Consider the following 6,577-nt stretch of genomic DNA (forward strand, 5'->3'; position numbering starts at 1 on the left):
TTGAAGAGTTACATCTTACTGAGAACATGCGATTAGCAACCGCGCTCTGCGGTAGTTTGGCAGCTCAGAATAAACTGTTTGTCAAGGCTTTGCTCAGCTTGGGGGAAGGGAAACATCAAAGAGACGACTTCGCAATTGTCAAGCTCAAATATATTCCAACCATATTTTGTGAAAAAGGACCACTGGGAACAAAGGCTCTCATTGAATTCGTATATGGCGGACTGTCGACCATTACGGACTCACCCCTGGAATGTCGACTCGAATGCTTCAACGAACGATGCATAATTGCCCCTCTCAACCGCGACGTCAAGGAACTGAACAATACGATATTGGAAGGTTTACTTGGAGACGAATCAATTCTCCGGTCCATAGACTCGCCGGATCCCGACGGCTTTAACAGTCTCCCGGAAGAGATTCTCAACAAGCTGTCCCCGCCCGGCCTGCCTGAACATGAGATTCGAGTCAAGGTGGGTATGCCAGTTGTTATTACACGAAACCTCCGGATCAACAGCGGTTTATGTAACAGTTCGAGAGTGCTCGTCACGGAAGTATCCACAAACTTCATTGCAGGGATCCTCATGTCTGGCTCACACCAGGGTGATGGCGTTATGCTTCCGCGGATAAAGTTGCACAATAAGGGAAGTCCTCGATCGGGTCAATCCTTTTTCCGCTACCAATTCCCCATCAGGCCTGCATTCGCTATGTCGGTCAACAAAAGCCAAGGGCAAACTTTGCGTCGTGTTGGTGTGTACCTGCAAACGGATGTGTTTGCCCATGGCCAACTATATGTTGCCCTTTCAAGAGTTTCGAACGTCGATGACCTCCTTGTCGCTAGACCTATTGGCCAAGATGGTAATATCAATGTTGTGCACAAGTCAATATTCAAGCTGAATGTATCAAGACGTGAGTGATCTGTGCGATTGCTGGTTGAAGCTGGGTAGGGTACCTCCATTTGTCTTCGCCTTGTTGACTTAGGAGTTGGTTTTGGTCTGCCGCAGCCAAGATTGTAGCTACTTCCGCGGGTATTTAATATGAAGGTAGATGACTCATCGTGACAAACGATCCAACGTAAGCCAATCGGCCCCGTCGTGAACATACGTAGGAGTCAACCGCTTGACATCTCTTTCTACTTCCCTGTTGACCTATCCTCACGTTGTGGTTCAGTTCTCTTGTCATATTTGACACCCCTGTCAAATCCCATAGGATCTGAATTCGTCAAGCGTTCATGTGAGCCATTGGTGGCGTGGGGGTGACGTGATATTTGATCTTATTGGCTCATTTTGGCTGTACACAGCTGGCCCCTAGATCAAATTTCATCGTCGAAGGGCTCAAGTTACTCGCTTTGTGCGACTCTTTAAATTGTATGACACTTGATCTGACGCGGGACCCACTGACAACGTGGCGGGGTTGACCGAATTTACTAATGCTCGTAGAATTTCTGGGGAGTCTTTCTGCTACTCTTTGGGTTAGCAATTGTTATTGCTAGATGCATCTCCACATGAATACCCTGGGTACTACATACGCCAGCCGTGTGCATAGCTGCAAGGTCATGTTTCGGCTTCGCAAAGCCTTTGGCGAGCATGTTACACAACTGCCTGCTCTTGTGCGGATGTGCCTAGCTGTTTCAGGAGATCGTGTATAATCATCTCGCAAAAGATGTTATCGTTTGATGGACCTGATGGTCAAACCGAGTGGCACTCTGGTGAGCAACGAACGGTGCGCATGTGCCGCATTCTTCAGCTTGGACCTAAGGTGGCGCGGGCCGCGGCTGCTCACCTCAACATCCGTGTATGAGCTTCATGAACTGATGCCCGATCAGGCCTGCTCACCCAACATCTTTCGAGCGATCTGCATGAACTGACGCGGCCCCTCATGAGCATGCAACCCACCCTGTGGTGCATCGGGGAGGAGAAGTTAACCCAATACCTGAATCGGAGGCCGTGTCACGCGGACCCCAGCAGCAAAGGTGTGCTGTGATCTTAGAACTGACGGACTTGAGCGGTTGCGAGGAAACGGAATACTGAGTTGTATGCGAATTGCAGTCATACATCCAGCGGATTGGTTGCAGGGGTGGTGACTCAATCGATGGACGCGCCGATCCGGACGGCGTGAATGTGGACTATGCGTTTTAGCTCATCACTTTAATATGTAATCCGCCGAGGACTGCGTTACCTGGCCACAACAAGGTTAGGTAAGCATCAACTGAACGGGTCCATAAGTGACCCGCGGTGGGTGGAAATGTGAAGTGATCCTTTCCTTATCTCCTACTTGGTCAGGTCACACTCAGTGTTATCTCAATCATCTCGAACCCAACTCAAGCTTAATAATATGGGAACTTCGTTTGAGTCTGGTCATATCGTGGTGACGTACAGCGACTTCCCAAGGACAGACCAATTGAATTTTGTCGGCGATTTTACCCCCATCACGAATGTAGGTTGACAACTATTTACCATGCGATGTCATATTGACCTTTGCTTCAGTTCGATAGTCCCATTGGTCAAGAAGAGGAAGTAGTTAATAGCCGCGCCAAGTGCGTCAATCAGACGAGCGGCAGATCATCTCAATTGGCGAGAACGTATACGTTAAACTTGGTTCCATGGATGTTCAAGGGTGTGAGCTTAGACGTCGGGACAGCTTATAGGGCATCGGGAAGGTTGGTAGGGGTCGATCGCGTTCCTGATTTCCACTACGAGACCGCGGTACCATTGCTCAGCCAGATGGACGACATGAACAGTACAAACTCACCTGTCTTCATCAATGCGACGGGGACTATTTGCGGCGTCAGAGCTTATCGGTCAATCTATCTCGACGAAGGCGTTATCAGCGAGATCACATTGGAGCACAAGGCAAGCATGGTTATTGTTAACATATCCATACTGGTGGCTGACTGTCCAGTACATTTTAGATACCTCCGTTCAAGAGCTTCATTGCTCGATATTTAGTGGACGAAAAGAATGTGAAGATTACATCTCGTGATATTTTCCAGTCACCTTGCCGAGCGTGGTTCGTGGGACAATTGGACGGAGTCAGTCCGATAACTGGGGAGATGATCATTAAGGTGAGACCCAACACTGGTAATAAATGCAAAGATGTTGACACTGGGTGTTAGGTCACTTCGGGCCGCATTCACGGGGGAAACTCGACTGGGGCGGAGCGTCAATTGTAACTTTCAGGTTACTGACTTCGTCTTGCCACCCATTGTCATTTTTATCTCACCGTTTGTTGAGAGCATACTCGGCGTCGCAGCACTTTCGAGCTTTCTAGGCTTTGTTTTGACTGGCTGGACTCATACAAAGAGTTCCTGTCAGAAAAGATGTCACTCACTTGTTTCGGAAGACAAATGTTCCCGCTTCTGTCTTCCGTTTCATAGTGTGAGTGATTCTCATTGGCTATGAGGTATCCAATTTTGGGTACCGGGGGTGTATGTTTTTCTGCAAAAACAAATTGGCTAGGGTTGGCAACGAGCGATATGGTTGAATTGCCGTCGTTTTTCCTACTGGCTTGGCGAAGTGCACCATTGGACACTGTTTCAGCTGTAACATCCAGTCGATGAAATTTGGAAATAGGGACGATGGTGATTCCACCTTTTTGAATAGTATATGGTGATGTTAGCTTCAAATGTTTACGGTTGTCATGCATGTAAGGCTGGTTTTGGGATTAGGCGCTGTCCAATATTGCTATTGGATTAGCTGAGCGCCGCACGGGTTCAATATGATATGTTGTGTCTTGGAATTGACAAGGCTCGCCTGTGCCGGTCGAGGCTTGTTGGGAAGGGCCGTGCCAACCAGGCGGTGATGACCACCACCCTGGTCCGGCTACGACTAAAACAGCCATTGATGTGTGGGCTGGCTCTAGGCGAAAACGCGATTGCATGTGTATATAAGGGTTGGAATTACTGTCTCATGAATAACCAACAGACCATTCCAACGAGACTGAACATCACACATTACAAATTCACCTGACATATGGATTTTATTCTGAACAATAACGCTATGGGCCTGGAGCTCGTCGAGGAGCTTGGTGCGGACGAATTGCACTTTCGTGTGGGCGTGAGGTTGGACAACAAGGTGAGGGGATAAACTGGATGATTGCGCCACTTGACTAACGTTGATACTTCTAGCATGATTGGAGTGGACCAGTAGGGGAGGCTTATCATTCGTATCTGGTCAAAATCAAGTTACAGAATCGACGTGGAGAAACATCTGACGGAGCCGGGAGAGATAACAATGTTAAGATAATCACGTTATCTGCCCCATGCCTGTGTGACTTCGGGAATAAGTTGACGCTCAACGATTGGTATACCATATGCGGTCGTATTGGGTCGGACTTCAACGGTATTATAGAATGGGTGTTCAATCCGCTGATGGCGAAAAGGTCAAGTCAGATTCAGTTGGCGTTGAATCCCGTGCCGCTTACCATTGCTGGTCGCGGATCGATTCGGCTTATCGAAGAAATTTGGGACCGGAATGTTGGCCAAATCGAGAATTATGAGGTCGTGGTTGAACACGTTGTTGGGGTGAGTAATTGGTAATGGAACAATAATTGTTTGCTGACATTTGCTCGTTAGGAAAACCCGTTTGGTATTGTAGTGAGGCTGGTTGTGGCGAGGGACAAGATGCCGCCGACTTTGGATGGGACTTATGTTCCTGGTTCGCGGATTGCCTTTCACGGGATACTGATTGACAGTGAAGATGGTGAGGAGGATATCAGAGTTCAGGTGAAGTTGTGTGTTACTCGACTTGGACATGCATCTGGGCTTACTGGGATTTGTTGGTAGGTAACTGGCTAGCGGGTTGGTTGGACACCGAGCTGTTGGAGGCCTGTGTTGATTGAAGGTTGAATCTCCGCATGGAATTTAAGCTGGCGGTGATTGTTGTGGGTCAAGGAAGGGTCGTCGAGCCGATCTTACATGGGAGGATAATTTGGCTTTCGTTAATTGATATATCATGTGATGGATCGGACGGGGGGGTATTGGTTAAATGGGCTCTACTCTCAAGGGGTGTTCTTCATGCGCGGGGATCTCGCTGGGGCGCGGTTAGGTCGATGACTTCACTGCCGACGCTGGCGTCTTGTCTTCCTCCGAGTTAGCAGGAAGACGTCTCCTGCGCGGCGGCATTGCGGGTTTTAGTGGACGCTGGGCGCCCACCGCTTTTGGTCGCAGGGGGAGCTAGACGAGATCTTGTCATGCTATTGGATTACATTGTTGTGAAATTTACATGAGTGGTTGGTCAAGAGATGTGTTGGGCTCAGAGTAAAAAACTCTTTGAAATTTTCTGGGCATCAAATGCATATTGCGTTGGAAGTGATATTTGGTGTCGAGTGCTCGTGGTTGGGTAGCGCTCGGAGGAGAATGCCGCGGGGACTGTCTTTCAGGGGTGGAGGTTGTTCAATGTGATGGGTCGCGGGTGGCGGTTCTCAAGGGATGGGGGGGTCGTTTTGGATTTTTTGTTTGTTTAGTCGAGCCCCCCTCGGGGCGCCAACTGGTGTGCACGGGTTGCCGTCGGCTGGGGTGTGTTTTCGGACTCGCTGTCGGCAGGCGCGGGCGGGCGGCGGCCGGCGAAGCCATCACTGTATGTTGTCTTGGTTGAGTATTGATTTTTTTTTGGGGGGGAGGGGGACTTGAACACGCAATTGGGGGAGGGAACCAACCTGGTTGGATCGATCGGCATGTTGGCGGAAACGAGCAGATCTTCTGTGCCTTCCCAGGTCGTCATGCTGGCGTAAGCGACGACGACGGGGTATTGGTAACGTAGGTATGCTTGGCAGGGGTGCCGGTGGTCGGCGCAATACACCATTGTTCGCGTGACTTTGACCTCTTCGCCGACTTGCCCATTGTCGATGACGAATCCTTGGAGTCGGTCCTCTGCGAATCCAGAAAATAGCAGACGAGTCCCTTTGTAGTAATTTTCTATGCTGCGTCCGGGGTTGGATACGGTGACGTCTTTGGTGAGCCGGAGTGGAGTGTCTTTGGTGAGGGTAATGGTGAGCTCGGGGATGTCTTGGGCGTGGACCGTATGTCGGGGAATCCGGTCTCTAATTGGTAATCCGCTGATTTCAGAGAGCGGGATTGCGCTGACCGTTGATGGTGTGCCGGGGTTGAGGCATGCGATGGCGGAATTCAGTATCCAGACGTCGCGCTGTTTGCAACAGAAGACGCCTCGCTGCGCCAGATAGTCTCGGAGGCGCCAACGGATGTCTATGGTCGTTGTCGTTGGGACGTCGCCGTAAACACGGCGAATAACCGTTTGGTGTGAAGGCAATAGCCATAGACCATGATCGGAGTGTGGGGCAGGCCTGGTGGGGTTGGGGCGTTCCATTCTGGGAGGGGGGATTCGACGGGGGGGCTTGGGTACGCGTGGGGGGGGATAGGCTAGGTCTTGCGGGCCGAGGGTTATTCCCTGGCGGGCGGTGGGGGGAGCGGGCGTGGCGGTTGGGTGGGGGGGTGGGGATCCAGAGGGCGTGGTTCCCTTGTGGGGGCTCGCGTACTGGCTTGCCGTTGGTGTTGCGGGCTGATCGCTGCCGGTTTGCCCTTGTCGTCTGGGCGGGGGGGGGGGGGGCCTGTGCGGGCGGCGTTTGA

The sequence above is a fragment of the Puccinia triticina genome, chromosome 14A (genome assembly GCF_026914185.1).
Source record: "Puccinia triticina chromosome 14A, complete sequence".
Lineage (NCBI taxonomy): Eukaryota > Fungi > Basidiomycota > Pucciniomycetes > Pucciniales > Pucciniaceae > Puccinia > Puccinia triticina.